General features: G+C 36.5%; 2 non-coding genes across 2 annotated transcripts; one reads left to right on the top strand and one right to left on the bottom strand.

The window, feature by feature from the left end:
- Positions 1–747: 747 nt before the first annotated feature.
- On the top strand, positions 748–855 carry LOC112752856 (small nucleolar RNA R71). The gene has a single exon (XR_003177267.1). It is a non-coding gene; the product is annotated as a small nucleolar RNA R71 (small nucleolar RNA).
- Positions 856–8,651: 7,796 nt separating this feature from the next.
- Positions 8,652–8,759, bottom strand: LOC112752630 (small nucleolar RNA R71). Its single transcript, XR_003177057.1, has one exon. It is a non-coding gene; the product is annotated as a small nucleolar RNA R71 (small nucleolar RNA).
- Between the last annotated feature and the right edge of the window lie 2,290 nt (positions 8,760–11,049).

Genomic DNA, 11,049 nt, shown 5'->3' with positions numbered 1-11,049 from the left:
ATGGCCTTGCACTCTTTTTGGATTCTCTTCTGTATTGCTTGGGAAAGTACTAGAAGGAGTTTCAATGAATCTTTTACTCAGCTGGCCCACTTGTGCCTCCAAATTTCTAATGGAAGACCTTGTTTTATTCATAAAACTTAGAGTGGCCTTAGATAGATCAGAGACTATATTTGCTAAGCTAGATGGATTCTGCTCAGAATTCTCTGTCTGTTGCTGAGTGGATGATGGAAAAGGCTTGCTATTGCTAAACCTGTTTCTTCCACCATTATTAAAGCCTTGTTGAGGCTTTTGTTGATCCTTCCATGAGAAATTTGGATGATTTCTCCACGAGGGATTATAGGTGTTTCCATAGGGTTCACCCATATAATTCACCTCTGCTATTGCAGGGTTCTCAGGATCATAAGCTTCTTCTTCAGAAGATGCCTTTTTAGTACTGTTGGATGTAGCTTGCAATCCATTCAGACTCTGAGAAATCATATTGACTTGCTGAGTCAATATTTTGTTCTGAGCCAATATGGCATTCAGAGCATCAATTTTAAGAAATCCCTTCCTCTAAGGCGTCCCATTACTCACAGGATTCCTTTCAAAAGTGTACATGAACTGGTTATTTACAACCATGTCAATGAGTTCCTGAGCTTCTCCAGGCGTTTTCTTTAGGTGAATGGATCCACCTGCAGAATGGTCCAATGACATCTTTGATAATTCAGACAGACCATCATAGAATATATCCAGGATGGTCCATTCTGAAAGCATGTCAGAAGGACACTTTTTGGTCAGTTGCTTGTATCTCTCCCAAGCTTCATAGAGGGATTCACCTTCTTTTTGTCTGAAGGTTTGAACATCCACTCTAAGCTTGATAAGCTTTTGAGGAGGAAAGAACTTGGCTAAGAAAGCCGTGACCAGCTTATCCCAAGAGTTCAGGCTATCTTTAGGTTGAGAGTCTAACCATATTCTAGCTCTGTCTCTTACAGCAAACGGGAAAAGCATAAGCCTGTAGACCTCGGGATCAACCCCATTGGTCTTAACAGTATCACAGATCTGCAAGAATTCAGTTAAGAACTGAAAAGGATATTCTGTTGGAAGTCCATGAAACTTGCAATTCTGTTGCATCAGAGAAACTAATTGAGGCTTTAGCTCAAAATTGTTTGCTCCAATTGCAGGGATTGAGATGCTTCTTCCATGTAAGTTGGAATTTGGTGCAGTAAAGTCACCAAGCATCTTCCTTGCATCTCCACCATTGTTATTGGTTTCGGCCATCTCAACTTTTTCGAAAATTTCAGTAAAGTCCTTTTCAGAGTGTTGTGTTTTAGCTTCTCTTAGCTTCCTCTTCAAGTCCTTTCAGGTTCCAGATCAGCTTCAACAAGAATGTTCTTATCCTTGCTCCTGCTCATGTGAAAAAGAAGAGAACAGAAAAGAAGAGGAATCCTCTATGTCACAGTATAGAGATTCTTTTATGTGAGTAGAAGAAGAAAAGAATAGAAGAAGAGAAATTCGAACACCAAGAGGAAAAGAGGGTTCGAATTTTGAGATGAAGAGAAGTGATAGTAAATAAATAAATAATTAGAAGGAGATGAGAGAGGGAAGAATTCAAAAATTAAATAAAATAAAATAAAATTATTTTTGTTTTTTTTAATTTAAAATCATTTATAATTCGAAAATTTTAAAAAGAAAAATAAAATTAAATTAAATTAAAATTTAAAACAATTAGTTAATTAAAAAGGAATTTTGAAAAAGAGGAAGGTGATTTTCGAAAATTAGAGAGAGATAATTAGTTAGGTGGTTTTGAAAAAGATAAGAATTTTAAAACAAACAAAAAGTCAATTAGTTAATTGAAAAAGATTTGAAGAGATAGGAAGTTAGAAAAGGTTTTGAAATTGATTTTGAAAAAGATGTGATTGAAATTTATTTTGAAAAAGACTTGAAAAAGAAATTTAAAAAGATTTGATTTTGAAAAATTAAAGTTGATTACTTGACTAACAAGAAACAAAAGGATATGATTTTAAATTTTAAAGATTGAACCTTTCTTACTAGGCAAGTAACAAACTTAAAATTTTTGAATCAATCACATTAATTGTTAGTAAAGATTTTGAAATTATGAAACAAAATAAGAAAAATATTTTTGAAAATCAATTTGAAATTTTCGAAAATTATGAAAGAAAAATGAAAAAGATTTGATTTTTGAAAAAGATTTGAAAAAGATAAGGTTTTTAAATTGAAAATTTGACTTGACTCATAAGAAATAATTAAATTTTAAAAAGTTTTGAAAAAGTCAACTCAAATTTTCAAAAATTTATGAATGAATAAGGAAAAGATATTTTTTTTTATTTTTGAATTTTAATGATGAGAGAGAAAAATATCAAAAATACTCAATGCATGAAAATTTTGGATCAAAACAAATGATGCATGCAAGAACACTATGAATATCAAGATGAACACCAAGAACACTTTGAATTTCAAGATGAACATCAAGAACATGTTTTTGAAAATTTTTAAGAAAAGAAATACATGCAAGACACCAAACTTAGAAATTTTCAATGTTTAGACACTAACAAATTGAAAATGCATACGAAAAATGAGAAAAGATGTACAATAAAAAAATGCAAAGATCAAACAAAGAAGATCATCAAGAACAACTTGAAGATCATGAAGAACATATGATAAATTTTTGAAAATTAAGAAAAAATTACAAACATACAATGGACACCAAACTTAAAAATTGACACAAGACTCAAACAAGAAACATCAAATTTTTTTTGGTTTTTATGATTTTATTAAAATTTTTTTGTAATTTTTCGAAAATTAATTGGAAAAAGAAAAATAAGGATTTCAAAATTTCTAATGAGAATTCCAGGAATCATGCAATGTTAGTCTAAAGCTCCAGTCCAGGAATTAGACATGGCTTACTAGCCAGCCAAGCTTTCAGCGAAAGCTCCGGTCCAAAACACTAGATATGGCCAATGGCCAGCCAAGCTTCAGCATACATAGTTCAAGCATGTGAAGAGGAAGCCTCAGTCCAAAAGAATTTAGACATGGCTTTACAGCCAGCCAGGCATCAACATGTTATCTTGAAACTCTAGAATTAATTCTTAAAAATTCTAAAGCCATAGAATAATTTATTTTTAAAAATTTTTTGAAAATTTTTCGAAAATAAAAAGAATAAAAAAAACTTAAAATTAAAATAAAATTACGTAATCTGAGCAACAAGATGAACCGTCAGTTGTCCAAACTCGAACAATCCCCGGCAACGACGCCAAAAACTTGGTATGCAAAATCGTGATCGTTCATTCCTTGGTAACGGTATCAAAAACTTTATATGCACGTTCATAATCTTAATTCTTTGTCACAACTTCGCACAACTAACGAGCAAGTGCACTGGGTCGTCCAAGTAATAAACCTTACGTGAGTAAGGGTCGATTCCACGGAGATTGTCGGCTTGAAGCAAGCTATGGTCACCTTGTAAATCTCAGTCAGGCAGATTCAGTTGGTTATGGAGATTTGATAATTAAAATATAATTAAAATATAAAATAGGATAGAAATACTTATGTAATTCATTGGTGAGAATTTCAGATAAGCGTATGGAGATGCTTTTGTTCCTTCTGAACCTCTGCTTTCCTACTATCTTCATCCAATCATTCCTACTCCTTTCCATTGCAAGCATTATGTAGGGCATCACCGTTGTCAATGGGTACATCCCGTCCCCTCAGTGAAAATGGTCCAAAATGCGCTGTCACTGCATGGCTAATCATCTGTCGGTTCTCGATCATACTGGAATAGGATTCATTAATCCTTTTGCGTCTGTCACTACGCCCAACACTCGCGAGTTTGAAGCTCGTCACAGCCATCCCTTCCCAGATCCTACTCGGAATATCACAAACAAGGTTTAGACTTTCCAGATCTCAAGAATGGCCGCCAATAATTCTAGCCTATACCACGAAGACTCTGATCATAGATCAGGAGGCTAAGAGATATGCATTCAAGCTTGTTTGCATGTAGAACGGAAGTGTTTGTCAGGCACGCGTTCATAAGTGAGAATGATGATGAGCGTCACATAATCATCACATTCATCATATTCTTGTGTGCGAATGAATATCTTAGAGAAGAAATAGGCTTGAATTGAATAGAAAAACAATAGTACTTTGCGTTAATTCATGAGGAACAGCAGAGCTCCACACCTTAATCTATGGTGTGTAGAAACTCTACCATTGAAAATACATAAGAACAAGGTCTAGGCATGGCCAAAGGTCTAGGGACTAAATGTCCAAAGATGATCAAAAGATGTCCAAAGATGATAAAAACAATAGTAAAATGTTCTATTTATACTAAACTAGTTACTAGGGTTTATAGAGATAAGTAAATGATGTCGAAATCCACTTCCGGGCCCACTTGGTGTGTGCTTGGGCTGAGCATTGAAGCTTTTACGTGTAGAGGTCTTCCTTGGAGTTAAACGCCAGTTTGTAACTGATGAGCGGATAATTTATACGCTTTTTGACATTGTTTTTAGTATGTTTTTAGTAGGATCTAGTTACTTTTAGGGATGTTTTCATTAGTTTTTATGTTAAATTCACATTTCTGGACTTTACTATGAGTTTTTGTGTTTTTCTGTGATTTTAGATATTTTCTGGCTGAAATTGAGGGACTTGAGCAGAAATCAGATTCAGAGGTTGAAGAAGGACTGCTGATGCTGTTGGATTCTGACCTCCCTGCACTCAAAGTGGATTTTCTGGAGCTACAGAACTCGAAATGGCGCGATTCCAATTGCGTTGGAAAGTAGACATCCAGGGCTTTCCAGCAATATATAATAGTCCATACTTTGGCCAAGAATAGATGACGTAAACTGGCGTTCAACGCCAGCTTTCTGCCCAAATCTGGCATCCAGCGCCAGAAAAGGAGCCAAAACCAGAGTTGAACGCCCAAACTGGCACAAAAACTGGCATTCAACTCCAAGAAGGACCTCTACACGTGCAACACTCAAGCTCAGCCCAAGAACACACCAAGTGGGCCCCGGAAGTGGATTTATGCATCAATTACTTACTCATGTAAACCCTAGTAGCTAGTTTATTATAAATAGGACCTTTCACTATTGTATTAGACGTCTTTTTGACCATCTTTGGTCTCAGTTTTAATCCATTGTTCATCTTAGGAGACTATTGATCACGTTTTAGGGGGCTGGCCATTCGGCCATGCCTGGACCTTCACTTATGTATTTTTAATGGTAGAGTTTCTACACTCCATAGATTAAGGTGTGGAGCTCTGCTGTTCCTCAAAGATTAATGCAAAGTACTACTGTTTTCTATTCAATTCATCTTGTTTTGCTTCCAAGATATTCATTCGTACTTCAAACTGAATGTGATGAACGTGACAATCATCATCATTCCCTATTAACGCGTGCCTGACAACCACTTCCGTTCTACCTTCGACTGAATGAGTATCTCTTAGATCTCCTAACCAGAATCTTCGTGGTGTAAGCTAGAATGATGGCGGCATTCAAGAGAATCCGGAAAGTCTAAACCTTGTCTGTGGTATTCCGAGTAGGATTCAATGAATGAATGACTGTGACGAGCTCCTAACTCGCGATTGCAGGGCGTTAGTGACAGACGCAAAAGGATAGTAAATCCTATTCCAGCATGATCGAGAACCGACAGATGAATAGCCGTGCCGTGACAGGGTGCGTTGACCATTTTCACTGAGAGGATAAGATGAAGCCATTGACAAGGGTGATGCCTCCAGACGATTAGCCGTGCCGTGACAGGGCATTGGATCATTTTCCCGAGAGATGACCGAAAGTAGCCATTGACAGTGGTGATGTATCACATAAAGCCAGCCATGGAAAGGAGTAAGACTGATTGGATGAAGATAGCAGGAAAGCAGAGGTTCAGAGGAACGAAAGCATCTCTATTCGCTTATCTGAAATTCTCACCAATGAATTACATAAGTATTTCTATCCCTCTTTTATTATTTAATTTCGAAAACTCCATCACTATTTTATATCCGCCTGACTGAGATTTACAAGGTGACCATAGCTTGCTTCATACCAACAATCTCCGTGGGATTCGACCCTTACTCACGTAAGGTATTACTTGGACGACCCAGTGCACTTGCTGGTTAGTTGTGCGAAGTTGTGAACCATGGTATTGGCATCATGTTTTTGGCGCCATTACTAGAGAAAGAAAGAGCGATGAATTTTACATAATCAAAGTGTAATCACAATTTCTGCGCACCAAGTTTTTGGCGCCGTTGCCGGGGATTGTTCGAGTTTGGACAACTGACGGTTCATCTTGTTGCTCAGATTAGGTAACTTTCTTTTTATTTTCTTTTCAAAAAGTTTTCAAAAATATTTCAAAACTTTCTCCTTTGTTTTCGAAAAAAAAATGTTTTCAAAAATATATTCTCCTTCAGAATTTTTAAAAATGAATTCTATTGTTTCATGAAGCATGCTAAAGCCTGGCTGGCTGTAAAGCCATGTCTAAATTCTTTTGGACTGAGGTTTTGGATTAAAATTGAATGAATTACACTCATATGTTTGCTGAAGCTTGGCTGGCCATTGGCCATGTCTAGTGTTTTGGACCGGAGCTTTCATTGAAAGCTTGGCTGCCTAGTGAGCCATGTCTAATTCCTGGACTGAAGCTTTAGACTAAGAATGCAAGATTCCTGGAATTCATATTAAAAATTTTGGAATCCTTATTTTCCTTTTCAATTAATTTTCGAAAAATCCAAAAAAAATTAGAAAATCATAAAAATCAAAAATATTTTTCTGTTTCTTGTTTGAGTCTTGAGTCATGTTATAAGTTTGGTGTCAATTGCATGTGCATTTTGCATTTTTCGAAAATTCTCATGCATTCATAGTGTTCTTCATGATCTTCAAGTTGTTCTTGGTAAGTCTTCTTGTTTGATCTTTGCATTTGCATGTTTTGTGTCTTTTCTTGTTTTTCATATGCATTCTTGAATTCTTAGTGTCTAAGCATTAAAGAATTCTAAGTTTGGTGTCTTGCATGTTTTCCTTGCATTAAAAATTTTTCAAAATTATGTTCTTGATGTTCATCTTGACATTCATAGTGTTCTTGGTGTTCATCTTGACATTCATAGCATTCTTGCATGCATTCCTTGTTTTGATTCAAAAATAAAAGAGAAAAACAAGAAAATGATGTTTTAATTTTTCTCTTGCATCATAAAAATTCAAAAATAAAAAAAAATATATTTCCCTTTTTCTCTCATCAAATTTGAAAATTTGAGTTGACTTTTTCAAAAAATTTTTAAAATCAAGTTGTTTCTTATGAGTCAAATCAAATTTTCAATTTGAAAATCTTATCTTTTTCAAAATCTTTTTCAAAAATCAAATCTTTTTCAAATTTCTCAGTTATTTTCGAAAATTCCAAAAAAATATTTTTCAAAAATCTTTTTCTTAATTTTACATCATATTTTTGAAAATAACATCAACAATTAATGTTTTGATTCAAAAATTTCAAGTTTGTTACTTGCTTGTTAAGAAAGATTCAAACTTTAAGTTCTAGAATCATATCTTGTGATTTCTTGTGAATCAAGTCATTAATTGTGATTTTAAAAATCAAATCTTTTTCAAAAACTAATTTCTATCATATCTTTTCAAAAATATCTTCTTATCTTATCTTTTTCAAAAAAATATGATTTCAAAATATCTTTTCTAACTTCCTAACCTCTCATCCTTTCAAAATTTGTTTCAACTAACTAACTAACTTTTTGTTTGTTTCTTATCTTTTTCAAAACCACCTAACTAACTCTCTCTCTCTAATTTTCGAAAATATCTTTCCTCTTTTTCAAAAATCTCTTTTTAATTAACTAATTATTTTAATTTTTAAAATTTTCAAAAATTACTAACATTTTTCAAAAAAAAAAAACTATTTTCAAAAATCACTAACTCTTTTTCAAAAATTATTTTCGAAAATTCCTTCTCTCTCATCCCATTCTATTTATTTATTCATCTACTAACATCTCTTCCTCACACCACCAAAAATCCGAACCCTCTCTTTCTCTGAGTTCAGATTTTTTCTTCTTTTCTTCTACTAACACAAGGACCTCTATACTATGGTATAAAGGATCCATATTATTATTATTATTATTTCTGTGCCCTCTTCTTTGTCATATGAGCAGGAGCAAGGACAAGAATATTCTTGTTGATGCAGATCCAGAACCTGAAAGGACTCTGAAGAGAAAACTAAGAGAAGCTAAAATACAACAATCCAGAGATAACCTTTCAGAAATTTTCGAACAGGAAGAGGAGATGGTAGCCGAAAATAATAATAATGCAAGGAGAATGCTTGGTGACTTTACTGCACCTAATTCCAATTTACATGGAAGAAGCATCTCCATTCCTGCCATTGGAGCAAACAACTTTGAGCTGAAACCTCAATTAGTTTCTCTGATGCAGCAGAACTGCAAGTTTCAGGGACTTCCATCTGAAGATCCTTTTCAGTTCTTAACTGAATTCTTGCAGATATGTGATACTGTTAAGACTAATGGAGTAGATCCTGAAGTCTACAGGCTCATGCTTTTCCCTTTTGCTGTAAGAGACAGAGCTAGAGTGTGGTTGGACTCTCAACCCAGAGATAGCCTGAACTCTTGGGATAAGCTGGTCACGGCTTTCTTAGCCAAGTTCTTTCCTCCTCAAAAGCTGAGCAAGCTTAGAGTGGATGTTCAGACCTTCAGACAAAAAGATGGTGAATCCCTCTATGAAGCTTGGGAAAGATACAAACGGTTGACCAAAAAGTGTCCTTCTGACATGCTTTCAGAATGGACCATCTTGGATATATTCTATGATGGTTTATCTGAGCTATCAAAGATGTCATTGGATACTTCTGCAGGTGGATCCATTCACCTAAAGAAAACGCCTGCAGAAGCTCAAGAACTCATTGACATGGTTGCTAATAACCAGTTCATGTATACTTCTGAGAGGAATCCTGTGAGTAATGGGACGCCTATGAAGAAGGGAGTTCTTGAAGTTGATACTCTGAATGCCATATTGGCTCAGAACAAAATATTGACTCAACAAGTCAATATGATTTTTCAGAGTCTGAATGGAATGCAATCTGCATCCAACAGTACTCAAGAGGCTTCTTATGCAGAAGAAGCTTATGATCCTGAAAACCCTGCAATGGCAGAGGTGAATTACTTAGGTGAACCTTATGGAAACACCTATAACCCATCATGGAGAAATCATCCAAATTTCTCATGGAAGGATCAAAAGCCTCAACAAGGCTTTAATAATGGTAGAAGAAACAGGTTTAACAATAATAAACCTTTTCCATCATCCACTCAGCAACAGACAGAGAACTCTGAACAAAATACTTCTAATTTAGCAAACTTAGTCTCTGATCTATCTAAGGCCACTGTAAGTTTCATGAATGAAACAAGGTCTTCCATTAGAAATTTGGAAGCACAAGTGGGCCAGCTGAGTAAAAGGATCATTGAAATCCCTCCCAGTACTCTCCCAAGCAATACAGAAGAGAATCCAAAAGGAGAGTGCAAGGCCATTGACATAAGCAAAATGGCCGAACCCAATGAGGGAGAGGAGGACGTGAATCCCAAGGAGGAAGACCTCCTGGGACGTCCAGTGATCAATAAGGAGCTTCCCTCTGAGGAACCAAAGGACTCTGAGGCTCATCTAGAGACCATAGAGATTCCATTGAACCTCCTTATGCCCTTCATGAGCTCTGATGAGTATTCCTCTTCTGAAGAGAATGAGGATGTTACTGAAGAGCAAACTACCAAGTTTCTTGGTGCAATCATGAAGCTAAATGCCAAATTATTTGGCATTGATACTTGGGAAGTTGAACCTCCCTTGTTCATCAATGAACTTAGTGACCTGGATCAACTGACATTGCCTCAGAAGAGACAGGATCTTGGGAAGTTCATAATACCTTGTACCATAGGCACCATGATCTTCAAGGCTCTGTGTGACCTTGGTTCTGGAATAAACCTCATGCCCCTCTCTGTAATAGAGAAACTGGGAATCTATGGGGTGCAAGCTGCTAAAATCTCATTAGAGATGGCAGACAATTCAAGAAAACAGGCATATGGACAAGTAGGGGACGTGTTAGTAAAGGTTGAAGGCCTTTACATCCCTGCTGATTTCATAGTCCTGGATACTGGAAAGGAAGAGGATGAATCCATCATCCTAGGAAGACCTTTCCTGGCCATAGCAAGAGCTGTGATTGATGTTGACAGAGGTGAACTAGTCCTTCAATGGAATGAGGACTCCCTTGTGTTTAAAACTCAAGGATCTCCCTCTGCAACCATGGAGAGGAAGCATGAAAAGCTTCTCTCAAAGCAGAGTCAAACAAAGCTCCTACAGTCAAACTCTAAGTTTGGTGTTGGGAGGCCACAACCAAACTCTAAGTTTGGTGTTGAACTCCCATATCCAAACTCTAAGTTTGGTGTTGGAGAGTCTCAACAAAGCTCTGCACATCTGTGAGGCTCCATGAGAGCCCACTGTCAAGCTATTGACATTAAAGAAGCGCTTGTTGGGAGGCAACCCAATGTTTATTTATCTAATTTTGTTTTTGTTTTTCATGTTTTATTAGGTTCATGATCATGTGGAGTCACAAAATAAATATAAAAATTGAAAACAGAATCAAAAACAGCAAAAGAAAAATCACACCCTGGAGGAGCATCTGCCTGGTGTTCAACGCCAGAACAGAGCATGGTTCTGGCGCTGAGCGCCCAAAATGGGCAGCATTCTGACGCTGAACGCCCAGAACAAGCATGGTTCTGGCGTTCAACGCCAAAAATGGCAACAAATGGGCGTTGAACGCCCAAAATGGGCACCAACCTGGCGCTGAATGCCCAGAGTTGTGTGCAAAGGCATTTTACATGCCTAATTGGTGCAGGGATGCAAATCCTTGACACCCCAGGATCTGTAGACCCCACAGGATCATCTCAGGATCTGTGGACCCCACAGGATCACCTCAGGATCTGTGGACCCCACAGGATCCCCACATACCTCCACTCACTTCTTCTCACCACTCTCTTTCACACAACCCCATAAACACTCTTCCCCAAAAACCCTTCACCAATCA

This window comes from Arachis hypogaea, chromosome 15 (genome assembly GCF_003086295.3).
Source record: "Arachis hypogaea cultivar Tifrunner chromosome 15, arahy.Tifrunner.gnm2.J5K5, whole genome shotgun sequence".
Classification (NCBI taxonomy): Eukaryota; Viridiplantae; Streptophyta; class Magnoliopsida; order Fabales; family Fabaceae; genus Arachis; species Arachis hypogaea.
This window is presented reverse-complemented; position numbering and strand designations above follow the sequence as displayed.